We start from the raw sequence: 20,502 nt of genomic DNA, 5'->3' as shown, positions 1-20,502 counted from the left end.
CTGTCATCTCGGAAATTTCCCTCTCTAAATCATTCTCTGCTTTCAACAAGCTCTCACGGGTCGCTCTCTCTTGGATGGCAGCTCCAGCCTGTATCCTTCTAACTCAGGCTAACTGCGTCCTCTGATAGGAAGTGATACATATTTAAGGACATCTTTGCTAGCTCGAAAACACTTGGCTTCGAGAAATTTTACTCAGTATCTTCTTTGCTGTAATGAGTATTTTTCCTTGTAGCCCAGCAAAATTCAGCCACATAAAGGACGGTGGTGCCTCTGGCGACACAGCTCAAAGCCATTTTGAAAACTGCGGGGGGGGGGGGGGATGTTACCATTTTTCATTGAACCTAGATGAGATGTAATCTAAAATATATGCTTTTTAAAAAGCAGCTCAGACTTGTGGGAAACGGCAATTAAAAACCGGTGGACATTGAACCAAGATTACATCATGGAAAACTGACTAATGTTTTAAGGGTAAACATATTCGCCAATGGTATCATTCTATATTTTAAAAATAAAATGTGAAATGCCCTCCTGTGCTTTGGATGAAGTTTCCCCTGGAGAATTTACAGATCGTAAGTGAAATGGCCATTTTCTTGTTAGTCACGATCAAAGTGAACTGGGATTGTCTAGAAACATGCAAGAAGCGATTACAGCATTTATGGCTCCGCACTGCACTGCTGGGCCACCCATAGGATTCAGCAGTGGGGACTGAACTGGCTTCGTCCAGCTTCAGGGAAAAAGCACACTGGACTGAGACCCTTATTTATTTATTTGCACATTTATTTGCTTCATTGAATAAACTGACTTTGACGGTGTTCCAGCTTTCAACCTTATTTATCTTACACAATCAGAAGGAAACATATCTTAATTCTGGCACCGAAGCAAAGACTATTCATCGTTTCAACTTTTCTTCTTGGCTGCATATGCCTACTTTCTTCTCCATTAAGCTGAGGTCCAGGGCACGTGCTGCCTGCCACTAGAGACCTTGTGGCGGTCCATGGTCCATGCTGACTCCAGAAACCATGTGTAAGTCCTATAAAGGGCAAGAAGGCTGTTTTTGCCATGGTATTGATGACTGCAGACTCAAGAGATGAGAAAGAGAGACATGGAAGGTGTCTGTGACAACTCCTACCATTCCTACCCCCATCCCAAAAGGTAACAGCCTAGACAGAAAGCTACTGAAGAAATCCCTTAAAACTTGCGACAAGGATGCTGAAGTACAGCTTTCCACAATCGGTGGCTTCTGAGGGGTGCAGGTGGGAAAGGACTGGAATTTCTATAAGGGGCTGGCCCCTGGGGCTGTGACCATACTCCAGTGAGTGCACCCCTACTTTTTAATGAAAATTTGTCCACTTCGTTCTGTGCAAAAGCATTCTTAGTCAGAATAAATGAATGATTCTGTGATGTGAACTTCTTTTATTCTTCTGTGATTTGGGGGGGGGGGGGCAGTGTCACCTTCTGTAGTCCAAGCTGGCTCATTCAAGCTTGCTATACTACCCAGGTTGTCCTTGAACTCACAATTGCCCCTGCCCGACCCCAGTCTCTAGACAGGCAACCACTGCTCACAGCTTCCCATGTGATCTCACAGTGACAAGTATTTGTCTTCAGTCTTTCCTACATTTCAAACTCCTGGTTATATTTCCAGGCTCAGTGAAATTCCTTCTCTTCCAGGATGCTCGTAGCTAACCCTTGAGTCAGAATCGCTCTCTCAGTCTTCTAAGAACAGTAGAACCCATGTGTGTGTCATCAAACGTTCAACAGGTGATCCTTGAGACGTAATCAATGGGGAGCAGAAATCACATATTGTGTCAGTGAGATGGGATCAATAAGTAAAGGCAGTTGTGAACCTGGCAACTGAATTTGATACCCACATCATATCATTTATCACTTCCCATATCACTTACATAAAGATGAAGGAGGGAACTGATTTGATAACATTGTCCCCTGATCTCCAAAGGCATGCCTTGGCATGTATAACCACATGTGCACATACATACTCTCATATACTCACACACATATACAGAGAGGGAGACAGAGAGACAGAGACAGAAACAGAGACAGAGAGACAGACAGACACAGAAAGAGAGAGAGAGAGAGGAGAGAGAAAGAGAGAAATATCTCTACTTCTCAATTAAAAAAGAAATCTAAACAAGACATACTGTCTTGAATTTATTTTCTCCAAAGAGTCTAAACTTATGTAACAATGGCATGTGGTAATCTTAGGGTTTCTATGTAAGTTTCGAGACGAGGTACCACAGTGTGGCGCAGGCTGTGTTTGCAGACCAGATTCACCGAGATCTGCATGCCTGTGCCTCCTGAGTGCTTGGTTTAAAGGTTTCTGCTCCATGTTCTTCATGTAGCCTTCGAAGGCATCCAAGCTTAAAGCACAAGGTTCTACGGAGTGAGTGGCCACTGTATTTCTTTTAGTAAGAGAGTTATGTAACTGGTTTTTATAAGATTGACAGAATCCTAACTATGCTTCGAATTTTAATTGTACAAACATTCTTTTGTTGTTGTTGTTGGTGGTGGTGGGGTTGTTTTTTTTTTTTTTTTTTTTTTTTTTTTTTTTTTTTTTGTTTTTTCGAGACAGGGTTTCTCTGTGTAGCCCTGGCTATCCTGGAATACTTTGTAGTCCAGGCTGGCCTTGTACACACACTCTTAACAAAACAAATTCACCTAATATATTTGCCCGAGAATCTCTCTTCCATACAGAAAAACATGTAAATTTCACCTTTTTTTTCTTGGTTTGTAAGATTTCATGTAGGACTTAGCTTTCTTGCTGTGAAAGACAAAATAAAACTATATGTTAAGGTCGAGTTCATAGAATTCACATTGTTAGCATGTTAATATACTTCTGTTCTTATTTAAAATTATATTCTTGTTTCTTTAGTACTATGTTACTCAAAGTAATATAAAATTAAAACATTTATTTAATGGTTACTTCCAAATCTTTCTCTCCATTGTGAGATACTATGGAAGACCAAGACAGAAGGGCAGGTAACGTTAAAAGATGCCATTTTCCTCTTCGAGTTTTAACACTTGTTAAAAAAGAAAAAAAGACAACAGTTCTACGTTTATTTTTCTGCCTTTCCTTTCTTTAAAGGGCATTTTCCCATTTTCTCTATGTTTAGAACATTATCAATAGGTCCCAAAGCATCAGAGGAAACACAGACCTTGCAATATCGGATCAAGAGAAATGGCTAATATGAAATCATCCACCCTCAAGCCAAAGCGGGTCTAACTGTCCCTAACAGGGTTGCTCACAGCTACCCAGCCATTACCACCTCAATCTGGACCCTGAAAAATGCAGGTCTAGAAAACAGTGGTGGGACTCAGGGCTCAAATGATCTCGAGAATGATCATGAGAGACCCTGCTCTTCAGTCTGAAGCCACGGGAATCATGGTGTCTGTCGCCTACAGCAGAGCTGTAGACTCTGCCAAACGGAGCACTTGCCGTACAGACTGTCCTGAAACTGAGGTTCCACGGTGGGGTGGAAAAATCCCGACCCAGAAGGCCAGACTCCCCCTGCGATGGTTACACGAGAGTGAGAGAGTTCTGTGTGCCTTCAGTTGTTTCTGTTTTTGTTTATTCCTAGGTAAAAAAAAGAGACAACAGACTGTAGCAATTAGGGGAGCGAGAACCCTCAAAGTCAGGGAGAAAAGCAGAGCAAAGGCTTACTCTCCCAATCTTCCAGAAGGAAGGAGAGGAAAAATGAGCTGCAGCTTGGCAGATTAAATGCTGCATGTGGGTTTCAGGAAGGAATTTTTGTGGTAAGGGGCAATGGAAGATAGCGAGCAAACAGTACAAACCCTCATGAAAAAATCAGACGCTACCACCAGAGGCACATTGTAGAATAAGGAAGCCTTGAAAGGCAGGGCCATGTATTTACCATTTTGCTTGATCTACATATCAAAAGCATCCTCCACTGTATATAGAAGATCCTTGCAGGAAGATGTTTCATAGGAAAAGGTAAAATAAAAAGAGAAGAAAGGAGAGAGCGCTGGAGGCTATGTCCTTTCTTTTCTTTTTCTTCTTCTTCTTTTTTTTTTTTTTCATCCTGGATTCTTCCGTGAATCTCAGGCCAGGGCTGTATGCTCATGCAAACCAATGCCTTCCCAAGTCTCCACAAATGCAAGAGACCCTGAAGTGAAGTGACAGGAAGAGATGAAGGGCAAGCAGAATCAGCAGGAGAAATCTGGTGGCCCGCGCCATACAAAGAAAACGCCCCGCCCCCTGTTTAATGACTGCTTGTGAAATAGGAGCCTTCTGCACCAGTCAGGGGGAAACTTCTGCTCAGCTAATCTTAGACCTATTTTTATTTGATAATATAGCTTCCTAAGTATTTCCAATCAGTCATATTGAAAAACTGAAAGTCAAATTGCCAATGAGCTGAAACAAAGATGATTAGCTATTTGAAAACTAACATTATTCTATGCACATACTAGGCTCATCTCTAGAACACTCTGTCACAGCAAAGATTTCTTTTTAACGAAGATTTCACTCCTTAAAGAAAAAGAGCGGGACAGAAGTTTCTGCTTCCTGTAGGTTGTGTTTTACTTTCTTTGTGTTTGTTTTCTGGCCAGGCATCTTACTATCACTAACAGAATTTTAGACAGAAAGGGCATTTAATGCAGAATGAAGGGAATTTCGCTTGTTATAACAGTAACATTCAGGATTTACTATGATCTTAGACATGAGACTTCTTGACTCTTACCTGGAAACTCTGGCACTGTGTTGATCACAGCTCTTCTGACCATGGCACCAGGGTTCAAACCCACTCCCATGCTCTTGTGACACTCGGCAACATCTGCAGTTTCTTGAACCTAAAAAAACAGCACGTATGGTTTGTGTCACAATGTTATTGTGAGATTTGAATTAATTAATATGAAGCAATTTCCCAGGACAGCTCCTGAGCTGTTTGGGATGAAGCAGACGTCTTGGTTTCCTTTCCCCTAAGAGCCCAGCCGCCATGCCCGTCTGCCCTCCATGCTTCTCACTCCCGTCTTTCTTCAGCCCTCCTTTATATCACCTAAATCAAGCCCTGCATTGCCACTCCCCTTGACTAGGATAATGGCTGCTTACTTCTCTCTTACCCACAGACTGCACTATCCCTAACCCGTTTTTTAAATGTTGAAATCTTTCCTGGGAATAAACATAGTCAGTCATGCTGTCTTGCTGCTTACAATTTTCCCCAATGGCCATAAAACAAAATGTAATCTTCCTAAAGGAATATCCGGAGGACTTGGTCGTCAGGGGATTCAGAGCTGGCTTTTGCCCTCCTCACCACAGCCTCTAAGTAAGGAACTCACTATTCATGACCTACCTGCTGAAGATCTGCCTCTGAGCTCACTCTTCTTCGTCCCTATAGGAGACACTTCCCACCTCAGACAGAGAACAAGCATTCATTTCCATGACATAGCTGAAATGTCACTTCTTATATGTAGTCTTCTCAGACACATAGAAGAATGTGTCTTCCTGTAGGATTTATAATTATATACCTTATATCATACCATATTTCATCAATTACTTGTGCATATCTCTGCTCTGCACTGAACAAGCACCCTCCCATGTTTAGCATAAGGCCAAAAATGTTGTAGTATTTGGTAAGTATTTACTGAATTAACTATTACAAACAGCAACAACAACAAAATCAGCTCCTAGATTAACATATCCCAATTCACAAGTGGATTTTTATTTTCATGGTGTGTGTATGTGTGTGTGTGTGTGTGTGTGTGTGTGTGTGTGCAGTTTCTTTCTACACAGGTGAGTGAAAGAAACAGAATTGAAGTGCATTAAAGGAAGTCTGGAAAGCAGAAACAATCACTGCTAGTTTACATCTCTATATTAAAGGTGATTTTTTTTTATTTTCAATTGTGTATATGCATAGGGAAGGAATACTGAAATATGTCTGGGGATATCCAAAGAAGCTAGATGTATCTAGCCTGGTTAAGCCTGGTTAAGTTGGAGTTACAGGAGGTTGTGTGCTGGGAGACAGACTCAGGTCCTTAGTAAGAGCAGTATTTTCCTGGGCCAACTCTAAAGCTCCCTTGAGTCGATTGTATTGATTTAACAAGCAAATGCATTTTGACCCAAATATGCAAGCTTAATAATCTATTTCCTCTGCTAGTTTAGACATAGCACAAACACAAAGGTATTTTGTTATTTATAAAACATAAAAATTTTAGGTCATTCAATTCCTTGCTTTTTCTTGTCTTGTTTTGTTTTTCCTTTTTGTTTTTGGCATGCTATCAAAAAGGAAGGCCAGGGACAGGAACGCACAGCAATAAACTGACTCTTTCGTACAGCTTTGGCATTGACTCTGACTTCTCATTCAAGAGGCTCTGTGTTTTGTTTACCTCTGTCTTTAGGATGCTGAGAATATAACGAGAAGGGAAGGTCGGTGGTAGCCATGGTTTTGCTTTTGTTTTTTGTTTTGTTTGTTTGTTTGTTTTGTTTGTTTGTTTGTTTTGGTTCTGTTAAGAAAATAAGAGAGAAAAGCTGGTATGCAAAGGTAGGTTCTGGGCTCTGCTAATGAAGTCCGGTGTGTGCCTTGCCTGGGGCTGACCATGAATAAATGAGCTTTGCTGGTGATGAGATACCAAATAGAAGACCCTGTGTTTCTGGTTCTGCACTGTCATAGAGCTGCTATTATTCAGCATTTATTAGGTACCCAGAGAGTGTGAGGCATAAACATGACAAGGAGAAAACACACAGTCCCTAACCTCTAAATTACCACAGACAGATGCACAAGGAAGGAGGCAGACCTGGAAATTGCTTCCAAATGGCTGTTTGTAGGAGGGCTTAGAGAGGCGGAAAAACCCAAGGAGGGGCCGGCGGGCAGACAGGATGGCATGTATGGCAAAGGGAGGTGTGAGAAGAGTTAGTGTTTTCATAAAAGGGAGAGGGTAAGAGGTCAGGCCAATTTCCAGAGTCGTAAGGATCGAGATGAAAGATGGACTGGCAATAATGAAGACCCCGAGGGATGCGAAGGTTGGACTGGCCGTGTGGGTCTGTGTTGTCCTTGCTGGAGAGGAGATCTCCGGCTTCCCAGGTTGGTAGGAAGATAAAGGACATCGTGGATCCGAGTACCAAGAAGAGCTTGGCCATTTCTCAGCCTCAGTTTCCTCACTTTTGATTGGGAACAGCAGAGCTGGGCAGGAATGCAGTTCTAGTTATCTGGAAACCTGGATTCCTAGAATCACAAGTTCAAAACCTGCCTAGGGTACAGACAGACTCAAGTTCAAAACCAGCCTGGATGCTTAGGGTGGCCGGGTCTCAAAAGTGTAACAAAGAGTGGTGGCTCATCTGCTACTTCTCTGCCTGCTGTCTCTCTGTAGGGTGCTAAGTAAGTTGTTTCCTTCTTTAAAATGTACCTGTAAGAAAGGATGAGAGTGTAACACGGTGGCTGAGCGCTTACGTAGAGCGAACATACACGCTTCTAGAATAGGAATGCCCCTAGCTTCTGCCCCCAAGACCTGGAAAAACGAAACAAGACCTCAAAGAATAGTCCTGAGAATTAAAAGACAAGACTCTGCATCATTCTCCTTCATGTTGTTTAGGGAACTCAGTCAGGACACACTACATGCTTAGCCGTCCTCTGATGCCCAAGGTTTCTTGCTTTTCCTGATTGCCCTCAGGACTCTTAGAAAGAATAAGACTTGTTTCAGAAAGAGAAGATCAAGTTTAAACATGGAACGTTTCACTAGTAATTATGTAAACAAGAAACATGCTAAAAACCAAATTTGAACCTGGAGAGTAAATTGTTTGCTGTCATTAGACACAGCCCAAACAATAAAATTAAAAATAAAAATCACACTGGGAGCCTTGTCCTATGTATGGTTCCTGGGAACCTTCGAAGGCTCGTCTGTCTTTTCATCTTCCGAGCTCGTCTATATGATCTTATTTATAAGCAGGCTGTCAGTCATTTTCACACGGCCTTTCTCTGACGCTACCCCTCCCCCACACATGGAAACCCAAGGGATCAGTAGCGACTTAAAGGGGGAAAAAATCGTGTAAAGTTACACCAGGAGCTGCCGCGGTGCTGCCTCCAAGTGCTGTTCCCCTGGGCTCCGACCGTGAATGAAACTTATCTGAGTGGCCCAGTCCACTCCCACCCCTGCCAGATCTGCAGCCCTTTGTTAGAACGCGAGCGAGCGAGAATTGCCCAATCTCAGGGGGCAGCCAGTCTATAATGACCCACATTGTCGAAACTCACAGGAGTTCACTCTCGAGGAATGAAAACTCACAGCTCTTTTTCTATCTCTCTGTTGACAATGCAAAGTAGGTCTATGTGGTAAACCCCGTTTGTGCCAGGGATATGCTGGCTTCCTAGGTGGTGCAGATGGAGTTACAGGGTCGGACAGCTCGCCAAAAGGGGAAGTAAAGCCAGCATATTATCTCAGCACTTATAGGAAGGGCCTCAGTAAGACTATTTCCCAAATGTAGCCGTCATGAGCCTGGCTTGCCTGCATTGATGATTTCATCAGACCGATAATTAATAAGCGTGAATTAGGCTAATGAAATCAGATAGGGTAATGAAAAGCAGCCTTCTCGTTAGCCTCGCTTTTTCCCCCATTGTTTAATCTCTAACTGAGACTGAATTTGCCGCTCGGGACCTAATTGAGACTATTTGACTTCTAGTTGATTTTAAAGAGTCTCCGAGAGCTTTTAGAAAGAGGCAGGTATTAAAAAAAAAATAATTAATTAATTAATTAATTTTTAAAAAGCACGCTAAGACTCTATACAACGACACCGGGGACAATGGGAACAGATCAAACCGAAGCACCGCCAATGTGTCCTCCTGCTCCCTTCAAGAGGAAAGTGGAGGCAATAAAGAAAATGATAAAGAAGGTTTTGTGGGTGGTTTTGTGAGACTGGATTTATACGAATTGGTGATTCTCCTTCCTCTAGTTACACCCTTCTTGAAATTTAAAGTCTATTTTGAGTGTGTGTGTATGTGTGTGTGTGTGTGTGTGTGTGTGCACGCATGTGTGTATGCGCGAGGTTCATCGTGGTGGCGGTGGTTGTGGGGTTTCACGCGCCAGAGGACGACTCCCTAGGTGCCCCTCCACTTTGTTTATTGGGACAGGGTCCAGCCTGGAACTGGAAAAGTAAGCTGAGCCTCTGGTTCTAGTTGTCTCCACCTTCCTGGACCCGGGATTGTGTGCCCTCACCCCCTTCCCCGATTTCTAATGTGGTTCCTCTCCTGCGCCAGCACCTTATCCACTGAGCTTTCTCCACAGCTCAACTGCTTGAATTTTCTGACACACAAATTTTAGTAAATAATTAAACTCTTACCGTTCCCTGTGAAGGGGGCAAGTGCTGAAGTGCAGTCTAGGAGGGCGGGGGCAAGGATGGACATTTTGACCTCCGGAGTAGAACTGGGATGGCTTGTCCTCCATAGAACAGTGAACTCGCCTTCTCTGGCAAGAATTCACAGGCTGCCTCCTTATCTGAAATCTACAGAAAAAGCTGGCCCCAAGCCTGATGGGATTTGGTTTCTATCTGAATCTTGGGTTTGAAGGAAAGCTCCGGAACCCACAGAAAGGCACAAGGGCAAGGGGAACACGAGCTGCCCGCTTGTCCCTTCAAGGAGCCCAGGAAAGGCAGAGCTGTCTGGGCCTTGTTCCAGTGACTTCCCACGGACCCCTGACCCTGGATGAGTGTGTAAATGCAGAGAGAGAGAACGAGAGAGAGAGAGAGAGAGAGAGAGAGAGAGAGAGAGAGAGAGAGAGAGAGAGAGAGAGAGAGAGAACACGAGAGACAGAGAGAACACGAGAGACAGAGAACACGAGAGACAGAGAGAACACGAGAGACAGAGAGAACACGAGAGAGAGAGAGAGAGAGAGAGAGAGAGAGAGAGAGAGAGAGAGAGAGGCAGGAGAGCATCATTGGCAAGTGACTGGTTAAACTAGGCAGGATGTTTGGATTAAAAAAAATCACAGTATATTTCAAATCTGATAATATTGGATCTATTTTAAGATTACTTATCAGTCGGTTATTGTGCTAATAATCACCATTAAAATTAATACTACACTTTGGGAATTAGGCAAAGAGCTAACAAGTTTGCATTGACACAGAGCGTTCCAAAAGCAATCTGAGTAACTTGTTTCCGGAATGCAGCTGTGTACGTTTCCTTAACATCTTGCAGGTGGAGCCTAATTTTAGTTGAGCCTTGAGAAGGAGGGATTGTTTTCCTCCAGATACACACAGCCCCCACAACAGCAGCCAGGCAGGTGGGGCTCCACAGAGTACTTGTTTACATTCCTGCTTTTAGAAAACAGATGATTCATACTGCTAATCATACAGTTTCTATCTGATTTTAGCGTGTTTTTTTTTTTTAACAGAACAGTCTGGATTACATTTGACCTCTGATTCCTCAAATGTAAAACAAAGGCAATGAAATCGAAAATGATAAGAGAATGAGCAATGGATCCTAAATATAGCCTAGAAGCCAGTGAATAAACGCAAGCAAAATTTAGAAATACATCTGTTTGGCTACAAAAGCGTTTTAAAAAGCAACAGTTCAGATTCTGGTTGGCTCAGTAAGAATATATATACACACACACACACACACACATACATACACACACACACACACACACACACACACACACACATATACACACACACACACACACACACACACACACACACACATATATATATATATACACACACACATTTCTTTCTGCCATTGCAATAAGGAAACTATTAGAGGAAGCTGTTGCCAGGGGAAGAGAAAAGACATAAAGGAACAGGAAGAATGCTCAGTGGGGAAGAGGTCTGACTGCGTAAGTAGGCAAGTTGGTGACTCCAGAACCCACATAAGAAGCCTGCCTCATGCTTAGTAAGATACCATGGGTATTTAATCCTAGCACTCAGGAGGCAGAGGGAGGCAAGAGTCTCTGCGTTCGAGGCCAGCCTGGTCTACAGACTGAGATCTAGGTCAGCCAGGGCTACATAGTGAGACTCTCAAACAAAACAAACAAGCAAACACAAGCCAGGCAGAGCCTTGGAGCTGAATTCAGACAGGCAGCACCCACACAAGGGTGAGAGAAAGCATGTGCCTGGAACGAAGCACTTGGGCTTGGGGGAGTGCAGCGATGGAGATGTGAGAGAAGCAGAGGCAGGAGGATTGCTGAGGCTGGCTGGTTCCCAGGCTATCCAGAAACACAGAGCTCTGGGCTCAGTGTGTGAGAGCCGATCCCTGCTCTTCCCCTTGACCTGAGTGGGCATGGGCACACACACTGTACACAAATACAGAAGAAAATTAAAACAAAACAAAACAAAACCCTGAAAGGAAGAACAGTCCCTCACAAGCACGAACCGCTCCCACCTCCGGGGCTCAGGGCATGACAAGGGCTCACATTTGAGATGTGAGGATCAAGCATTTTGAAGAAGCAGATTATTGTTATTAACAGCACTGTCTCTTTGAATGTAGTTTTGCAAGTGGTTGAAGTTTCAAAGCACAAGCCCCATCCTTTCTTTAAGGTGTGTCGTGAACCTACTCTGTGCCTCTCTCTAGCTGTGAGAGCTGAGGGTAGGACCAGAAGCCAGCTGTGTGATTCTTCTGTTCTGTAGGGTGTTGTTGAATCTCCTGTAACCTTCATAGAGAGGGGGTGGCACCCGGTGCAGCTAGCTTTCTTTCAATTCAGCCCAGTGGAATGGATGGAATTTCTAAGTGTGCTGGTTAGAGACTATTGTTCCCAACCTGAACAGAAACCTCTCCTTGAATGGCCTCTTTGGCACTTTGGAGGTCACCATTCAAAGGCGTCATCTTGAAGTTTCTTAACCTGGGATGTCGTTTGCCTGAGATGTAAATCTTGCAAGTCGGAATGAATGTCTATTTTTCTCAGGGAAGGGTGAAGAACATTCCTGGGATCCCCCACTCCCAAAAGAAAGTCTGTTACTCCTGCTAACAGCCACAGCTTCCGCTTGCCAGTATAGCTTTAGCACAGTGGTCTGAGTGAGCTCCTGGCCTCAGTTACATTGTAACCTCTGTCTTCCTCTCGCAGTGAGTTGCTTTGCATAGTTTGCACTTTTGCCTGCCCAGGCTCCTCCGGGTTTATTTCACAACTCTTTTCCCTGCTGCTGACCTGGAGCTATGTTAAGCGACCATCTAAAAGAATGCTTTTCTAAACGATTGTTTCTGAGCACTGTTCTTTTAGTCAACATAGATTTGTTAAGCACCAGTTAATGTCAAGTACTTCCAGATTTCAGAAATAATAGAACACACTGTTGTCTTCTCCAGAACTTCCGGGGCTTTGGAGAAGACATGTATCTATGGAGAGAAACTCCAATCAATCCACTAGTCTGTGTGTAAATGGAGAAGATCTTCTGTGAGACTGTAATTTTTCAAAACAGCTTGTCTCAACTCATCTTGAGATAGAAAGGAAAGGATAGAAAACAAGGAGTGGTGACATTTGGCCAGTGGGACAAAGGTCAACTCCATCCCACCTTGTTTGTCCTCCTGCCACATGCCACCCCCATGCATGTCATGGGGGCTGGGGTGGCTGAATAGGCTTTTAGAGATGGCTGCAGGGTGGGGTGAGGGAAAAGCTCAGAACAGGGCAGGGGGAAACTGGTTGTGTGTGAAGCCTGGGCTAAATTCGAATGTTTGAGTGATCTAGTCTCACAGATGATATTCCATCACATATCAGATTGAGATTATGAAACTTTCTGGAGGGTAATCCCCTTGGAAGTCTTTAAAATGTGGTAAGACCCAACCTTCCGACAAAACCGCTTCCCAGTAGCCTGCAACCTTAATTTCCTCGTTTCTTCCATTCCTCCTTAACAAGGGTCCTTCCCTCCAGCTTAGTCACAGGGCTGAGAGATAAAGAAAAGGGGGCATATTTGACAACAGAAGCAAATTATTTTCCTTCTTTCTGGCTTCACTGACTTCTTTCTGACTTCCACACTATCGGTAACCGAAGCCATCCCTTCTACCATTTCCGATGTTTCCAGTCTTGTTTGCTTGAAGCCTCATCCACAGTGTAAATGTCAGCATGCAGCCACTCCTCACCACCACACACACACAAGGTTATATGGGCTTATGGCTTTGTTTGTTTGAGGTGGTGTTGCTTTCTTTAGTATTCTCGGTTAAAAAATCACAGAACTGGCAACCTGGTTTCTTCTTTCTAGATTTTCCTCTTCCCTGTACATTTTCCCTGCTCTCTTTTCTTAGACGAGCCTACTTTTCTTGCTAGATTCCTTAAGATTTACAGTAAACTGTGTCAGGAAGCACGTGACTCACTTCAGTTTTGCTGCTCGATGCATTCAGAGGGCTACCCTGGAGAGAGCTGTTTAATCTAAACCTCATTGGGTGGCCCGTCCCGGAAGCCTCTGCCACCGCTGATGAAATGACAGAAGTCCTCTCCGAAGCGCTTAGATGAGAGCTGGTTGTTAGAAAGCTGCTCCTGAAGAAGTAAGTTCTGATCGGCAGTGGGGCAACAGTCATGAGATTCTTGTGAAATGTTTGCTCTCTGAAGAGTTCACAAGCTGTGGCGAGTCTGAGCACTCTCCGTGAACACCCTGCAGCCCTGTCCACCCACACTGGCCCAGGTGCAGAACCTGTGAGGTCGCCGTTTGGCAGGGTCACACCAACCTCATGGGAGACAGACAGAGGTAAATCCTGTTTCCTGGCTCTCAAGGAAAGCAAGTCCGGTCAGTTCTAAGGCTGCCATGGGCTTATCTGGTCGTTATGCTTAGTTCCAGCATCCATTCAGGTGTTCTGAGCGTTCCCTGGGCTCAGTTCTGTTGAGTTTGTTCAGCACAGAGACTGAATAAGGCTTAACAAGGAATTAGTTAATTCCTGTAAGTGCATGAGAATCTTTATGCTGGAGAAAAGAAACAATAATTTAAAAATAAAGACTATTTTGATTGTACATACCAACATACTTGGATAATGTCTACTCTTTTATTTTTAAGGCTTTCAGTTAACAAGAGTTACTTAGATGGGGGCAAGGTGGCTTTCATATTTTCAAGCCACTTTCCCTCAGCCTTACATATATAAGTATATTTAAAACCAAATTAAATAATGTATTTTGAAAGCGCTTATATTCATCTTACTGCCAAGCAAAGATCCAATTACTCCAATAGATTGAATTTTGTGGAGAAGCAGAATTGCTAACCAGTCTGTACCCAGTGACGTCGGGCAGTTTCTTGAAGAACAGGTTATTGTATGCTCGGCTTGTTTTCAGATCATTGTAGGATCAAAGAATAAAAAAGGGCAACACAGGGCAAGGCAGACAAAGCTTGTTGGATGAATGAAAATTGATGGTGTTAATGATAATAGGATTGATTTATAAATTGTCTTACCTCTGCAACTTTCTATGTTTATCTTTTTAGTAAATTACAAAAGAATACTCCAGCATTCTGACTGGCTAAAAAGTTAAATCGAGGGCTGTAGAATGGTCACAAGTAACTTTTTTACCACCATACTTAACAAAATGTTAATTAAATAGAAAAAAATTTAAAATTATCCCATAAAAACTTGGGTACATGAAAGCTGAAAATGGCAACAGCGTGGGGCAGATTCAAGCCCAGATGCCCCATGCCTACCAGCACCAGAACCCTGATGCCAGGGCCTGGACTCCTATTCATTATTCAGAACTCACTTGGCCTTTTTAGGTTTCCTGTATCTGATCCTCTGGTGTAAGAGGATTTTTATAAGGCCATTCATTCCCTGAAGAGGGAAGCCTAAAATCTTTGTTGTTGTTGTTGTTGTTTTGTTTGTTTATTTGTTTGTTTTACCACAAAGTGCTCACACCAAAGCCAACTGGGCTAGCACATCGTTTCCCCTGCCCAGCATTCCATTCCTGCACTGGATGTGGCTATGTCCAAAGGCTCGTTGGCCTTCGCATCCTAGTGTGATGGGTGATGATCCCCAGAATGCCTCCTACTTCTCTCTCCTGAATAACTTTAGTCTTGATTGCTGCTTGTGATGTGCCTGGTCCTCTGCTTCCTCCTTGGAGTCTGTCTTCAGTTTCCCACCTGTCCCATGTCCTTTATTGAATGATGAGTGACGTAAGAAAGGAATAGCAAGAATCTGTTAATACACTGGCCTGTACTTGGCTGATTTTTCACTCAGGTTTGTGTCGGAGCAGCAACCCTGTGGCTTTTTCCCCTGTTTAAACTAAAGGACAAATTACCTAACAAGGGAGATTTGAGAATCCATCCCAGGCAATGAGGAAAAGTTATGGCAACCAATAGAAGGATTGTAGATTCCGGTTGTTAAATTCATTAGCTTTCAAAAATGTTCCTTGTAGGGTGGAGACCCTTCTCACCTGAGTGGTTACATAGCTTGGAGGAAGCCCTCGATTCAGTCCACAGCACTGTAAAACTGGGCAAATTGGCACACATTCGTAGTCCTAGGACTCTGGAAGAAGAGGTAGGAGAAGCAAGAACTCAAGGTCACCCTTGGATGATGCATAGGGAGTTCAACTCCAGCCAGGCTACATGAGAGCCTGTCATCACACACACACATACAGAGAGAGAGAGAGGGAGGGAGAGAGAGAGAGAGAGAGAGAGAGAATCCTTGCTTGAACAGAGAGCTTATGAGTCTACGTTTCTTTACCTTCTTTAGTTCGGTAAACAGGGAGAACATTAATTCAGTCTCAAGAAGGCAGTATTCTGCCTTACCCCAGCGGGAGACAAATTGGTACCTGGCAGGGAAAATTATATGTCAAAAAATGATAAAGAAATGATAAGAACTGGCCCCAGTTATCGATTCATTCCACAAATGTCCTTTAGGGCTTGTAGTGTTTTAAGGCTTAGTGATAAGGAGACGTGTAAACAAATAGGTGCAGTGTTTGTTGTGGGCACAGATGAGCATCTATACAGGGATGCAGAGGAGATGGCACACATGGCTGTCTGATGAAATCAAGTTGACTGCCTTGAGCAGAAGCCTAACAAAAAATCTTACACATTTTATACTCAATTTAGATAAGGCATTAAGAATTTTAACTCTATAAAATAAATTAGGAAGATGAGTCTCTCTCTCATAAGAGTATAGATCATAGAAGATCAGTTAAGAAATATAAGGTGTGCATTAAAAAGCATCGAGTGGTTGTAAATGAATAGGGGTGTATAGTCTACACGCTACCTGGATTTCAATCCCGGCTCCCTCGTTTGACTAACAGTGTGAAGTGGACATGTCGCTTAATTTCTTTTGGCCCAGCTTTCCTCATTTAGAGTTGAAATTAGTGTTAAAAAAGAAACTGGAAAATGTTTAGCACTGCAACTCTGACACACAAGTATAAAAGGTTAGCTCTTAGCAATATTACAGTTAAATATAGTAGAAAACAAACTACTAATTTTTTTAAACTTGAAACGGCTACCTCAACAACAAGATCATATATTTCAAAGCACTTACTAATGAAAACTTAGATAATTAAAACAAAAAGAACTCTCAGGCACAACGGGCCTTGCACTATTTATGCCTCCCCTTTTGTTTTCTTCTCCCTCATCTTGGATGATGAAACCAGACCAGACCAGCTCCCATAATTGCCCTTCTGCAAGCAACTGATGGGAATTTGGACTTCAGTTCTTGAGTGAGCATGGGCTTCCAGCTGCGGTGAATTAGCGAAACAGCACTGTGCCAAGAAGAACAGATAGCGCCCCCATAGGCTTTTATTTTCAAATGTAATTTAGATTTGTGAGTTGCAATTGTTTATTTTATTTTCACTTTCAAATAGGATTTTATGTAGCCCAGGCTAACCTCCAGCTCATTTAGGTGATATTCAGTTTCTAATTCCTTCTGCCTCTGGAGTCTGGGACTATAGTAGCTGCTGAGGCTCAAACCCTGGGTGTCATGCATGTTAGCCAAGCATCAATCAATTGAGGCTCTGACTTTGAAATGTTTTCTGACTTCTTCCTTACAAAACATCATTGTATGTGCCCCACCCCTGATACCCAACTGCCTGGTAGATATTTTAAGGAGTATCTTTGAGTTGTTTGTTTTTATTTTTGTTTTTTGTTTTGTTTTTTTTTTCAGAACAAATTCAATTTTTTACTTTCCTTCCAATAAATGCCTTGACTGTAAGTGAGCCTCAAGAAGCAGAAATGAATAAATATCAGTAAGTTCTAGTGCCTTCCCCAGAAAGTTATTTCAGATGAGCAGCTCTGCCCATTATGACCGTGGAATCAAAGAAAACAGGACAGTCGGGCAGACTCAGTTAATGCTGAGCTAGCTGGATTTAGGAGGAATGCAAGGTAGAATCGAGTTTTATATCATTCTCTAGGAAAGTTTACGCAGAATACATAAAGTAAAATAGAGCGTTTTGAAAACACAGCCCTGGCTATTACAAATTAACATTGCTCTATTAAGAACTAAACAACCTTAAGGTAACCCATCTCATCTCCTTTCCAGGAGAGTGTGGAACTGGACTCGGGGAAGCCATTTGATCAATATATGCATCCCTAGAAGCAGAATTAGAGTTTTTTCATTAAGAAGACAGCATCGAAGTTATTACAATTATGCCAGCAGGCCCCTTGCTGTGTGCAAAGCTCTTTCTGGGTAAACCCTCATCTTCTTGCACTTGGTATCATCAGTGAACAACATGATGAACAACCCACCGGAACCACCCAGATGCCTTTTAACAATGCCCAGTAAAATATGGTAGCAGACACATTGGTTAGCCAAGTCAGGCATCAAAAAAATATATCATAAATGATTAGAACAATATACCAGCACCAAAGACGAACTCTAGTGTGGATAGGCATACAACTCATTTTTTCCACTCAAAGTATTAATTCCAACAAGAACAAGACATGAAAGATTTGATTAAACAGAGTACTGTCTGAAAAAAAAAAAAAGACAGACATTTTAGTTCAAGTTCAGGAACGGAGAATATGATCACCCACCCCCCTTTGCAGCATGCATTTCCTGCCTCTATAAATGACTTGAAATAGAGGTCTGAGCAACTGCAGGACGCTTGTATTTTGCATAATTAGACCACATTTCAAGTAATACATTCAGTTCTGACTGCCACATTTAGGAGAGACACGGACAAACTGGAATCCATCCAACATGATGATAGGCCTTAAAAGCCATATCATATTATAATGATTAAAGGAATGTTCCATCTGGAGAAAAGACGACTTTGGGAAAAATGATAGCCATTTTCAAATAGTTGAATAACTTTCATGTGGAATAGGGATTAAATTTATCCTATGAAGCTTTCCTGAAGAAAAAAAAAATAACAGACCCACTCATACTAAAGAATAGATTATTCAGAAATGGAATGGTTAAAACTAATGAAGAGCTTTATTTAAAACAAGAGTGCAGGCTGGAGAGATGGTTCAGGGATTCCCTCGGTCTGCTGCTCTTGTATAGGACTGGAGTTCAGCTCCCAGCACCCACATCAGGCAGCTCTCAACTGACTATAACTCCATCTCCATATCTGATACCTTCTTCTAGCCTGCCGTAGGTACCTGCACACATATAACACCCACACCCACATGCACACACTCACTCCCCCTACACACACTCACTATATGTGTATATGTAAATATATGTGCATATGCATGTGATGTATATACATACATGTGTATTTAATATATACATGATATACATGTATATTAAATAAAACAAGAATGAGTAATCTAAGAGCTAATTATGTGTTCTCTTAAAGTTATCTGGATTTCTTTTACTTAGGAAACAATTCCCATGCGCACCTATGTGCATAGCTTATCACCCCAGTACACAGAGGGTAGCAACAGAAGGTTACAGGTTAGTTCATTTGAACCTCATACAATTTCCACTTATGTAATCATAAACATACCTGTAAAAGTTTGTTTGCAGCTATCAACTGAGCATCTTTATCTGTCGATTTTGAGATGGATATAAGGCAGCTTGAAGCAAAGACTATACGTACTTTCATAGAGTATCGGTTGACACTTTTGATATTTGAGATTAAATAACTTTTAAAATTGCAAGTTTGCCTACAGGAATTAAGAGGTTTGAGTACATTGCAATCTCAGCCCTAAGTCCGTTGGCAACACAATTCAAATCACATGTAGCGCCAGGCCTTCATGTTCACTGAGACGCTCATTTTCTAAACATTATTTTTATCATGATATATTAACAGATAATGTGTATGGTTGTGACATATCCAAAATTCTGCTTCTATAAATGTCTATACGACAGATACGTATATAAAAATCATTTTTAATATTCCCATCTATTATGCAAGTTGTATGGAGGTGGGGAGAAGAAAAGGATGAATTAGAGAAAGAAAGTTACTGATCTTCAAGAAGTTTATGGAATACTTTTTCCTCTTAAAAATGAATATTGTAACAATATGTTTGAATCCTAACTGACACATATGTTTGATTTGCAATCAGATAATTTAAGAGCAAAATGAACACGATAAGCAAGTACTTAATTGCAATTATTTGGGGGGGGCGGGACTCTGTCTTTTGTTTTGTAAATGTTTGCTGTAATTAAAAAGAAAGATTGAAATGGAGTAATCCTTTATGATGAAAGCCTTCGCGTTAAAGAATAAATATCAAAAGAAGAATCTCTTTCTGCTAACTGGTTAATTAGAAGAGGATGGTTTGTAAAAAGGAAACAAACAGAAAGCCGTCGAACTGCCCAGTCCGGCTCCCCGCAGCCCAATCCTGATTCAGCAAATAGGTATTTGCCAGTAGCAACGAGCATTGTGTACGACAATGACTGCGCTACTTAACTCGATACTGTTCCCACACCTCAGTGAGTTGAGCCCTGTGCGTGGGTACTTATGAAGTCACCGGGTGCCTGTGCGAAATATTAAAAGCAGAGAGGGTTAAGAGAGTTTAAAGACTAGTGGGACCGGCTACAGGATGACAGCCACGCCCACCTCTTAAAAATGTACTTGGCAACGAAATTCATGCCAATATGACACCTGTCTGCGTAGGAAATTCATGACGGGCCAGAAGGGCAGGCTTCGGAGGATCCCAGTAGTGGTGTTGTGACTGGTCTGGCCAGAAGCCTCTTCCGAAGGCTTACATCTCCTTCTCTTGGACCACTTGCCTCAGATTGAAGGGAGGTAATAAGTGGTGTTCTGTGTGGACCGAGGACTTCTGACAAGGTAAGGCTAGTTCAGTTCTTGTTTGGAGTTTACTGACACGTTAAATTTCCGCCTATACCTTGCCTATTAAATGTAGATTACTAGGACAAACTTGGCTGTGTAGTAAGCAGCCTGAACTGGACGGGCAGAGCTGTGTGGTGCTTTCTCTACCAAAGAGACAGCCAGCCTTGGCAGGAGCTGTCCGTGCCATTACTGGTTAATACGATGAAGAGAAAGGAGGAGGAGGAGGAGGAGGAGGAGGAGGAGGAGGAGGAGGAGGAGGAGGAGGAGGAAGAGGAAGAAGAGGAGAAGGAGGAGGAGGAAGAGGAGGAGGAGGAGTTTGGGGAGGAGGAGGGGGAGGGAGAGGAAGAAGGGGAGGGGGAGGAAGAGGAGAAGGAGGGGGGAGGAGAGTATAGGGAGAGAGAGGAGGGGGAGGCCTGAGTGGTAGGGAGT

The 20,502-nt window shown here is 42.6% G+C and overlaps 1 long non-coding RNA gene across 8 annotated transcripts; it reads right to left on the bottom strand.

Annotated features, from left to right (window-relative positions):
• Positions 1-759: 759 nt before the first annotated feature.
• On the bottom strand, positions 760-18,693 carry Gm30575. 8 transcript variants are annotated; one of them, XR_003954581.1, is made up of 4 exons: positions 9,296-9,709; positions 5,322-5,473; positions 2,729-4,821; positions 760-1,764 (listed from the first exon to the last, which is right to left on the bottom strand). It is a non-coding gene; the product is annotated as a predicted gene, 30575 (long non-coding RNA). The 8 variants fall into 8 exon arrangements; XR_003954582.1 differs by lacking the exon at positions 9,296-9,709 and having other exon boundaries at positions 2,729-4,139; positions 4,713-4,821; positions 5,322-8,593; XR_003954584.1 differs by lacking the exon at positions 9,296-9,709 and having other exon boundaries at positions 2,729-3,589; positions 4,713-4,821; positions 5,322-8,593.
• Between the last annotated feature and the right edge of the window lie 1,809 nt (positions 18,694-20,502).

Source organism: Mus musculus, chromosome 3 (genome assembly GCF_000001635.26).
Source record: "Mus musculus strain C57BL/6J chromosome 3, GRCm38.p6 C57BL/6J".
NCBI classification, from domain to species: Eukaryota; Metazoa; Chordata; class Mammalia; order Rodentia; family Muridae; genus Mus; species Mus musculus.
This window is presented reverse-complemented; position numbering and strand designations above follow the sequence as displayed.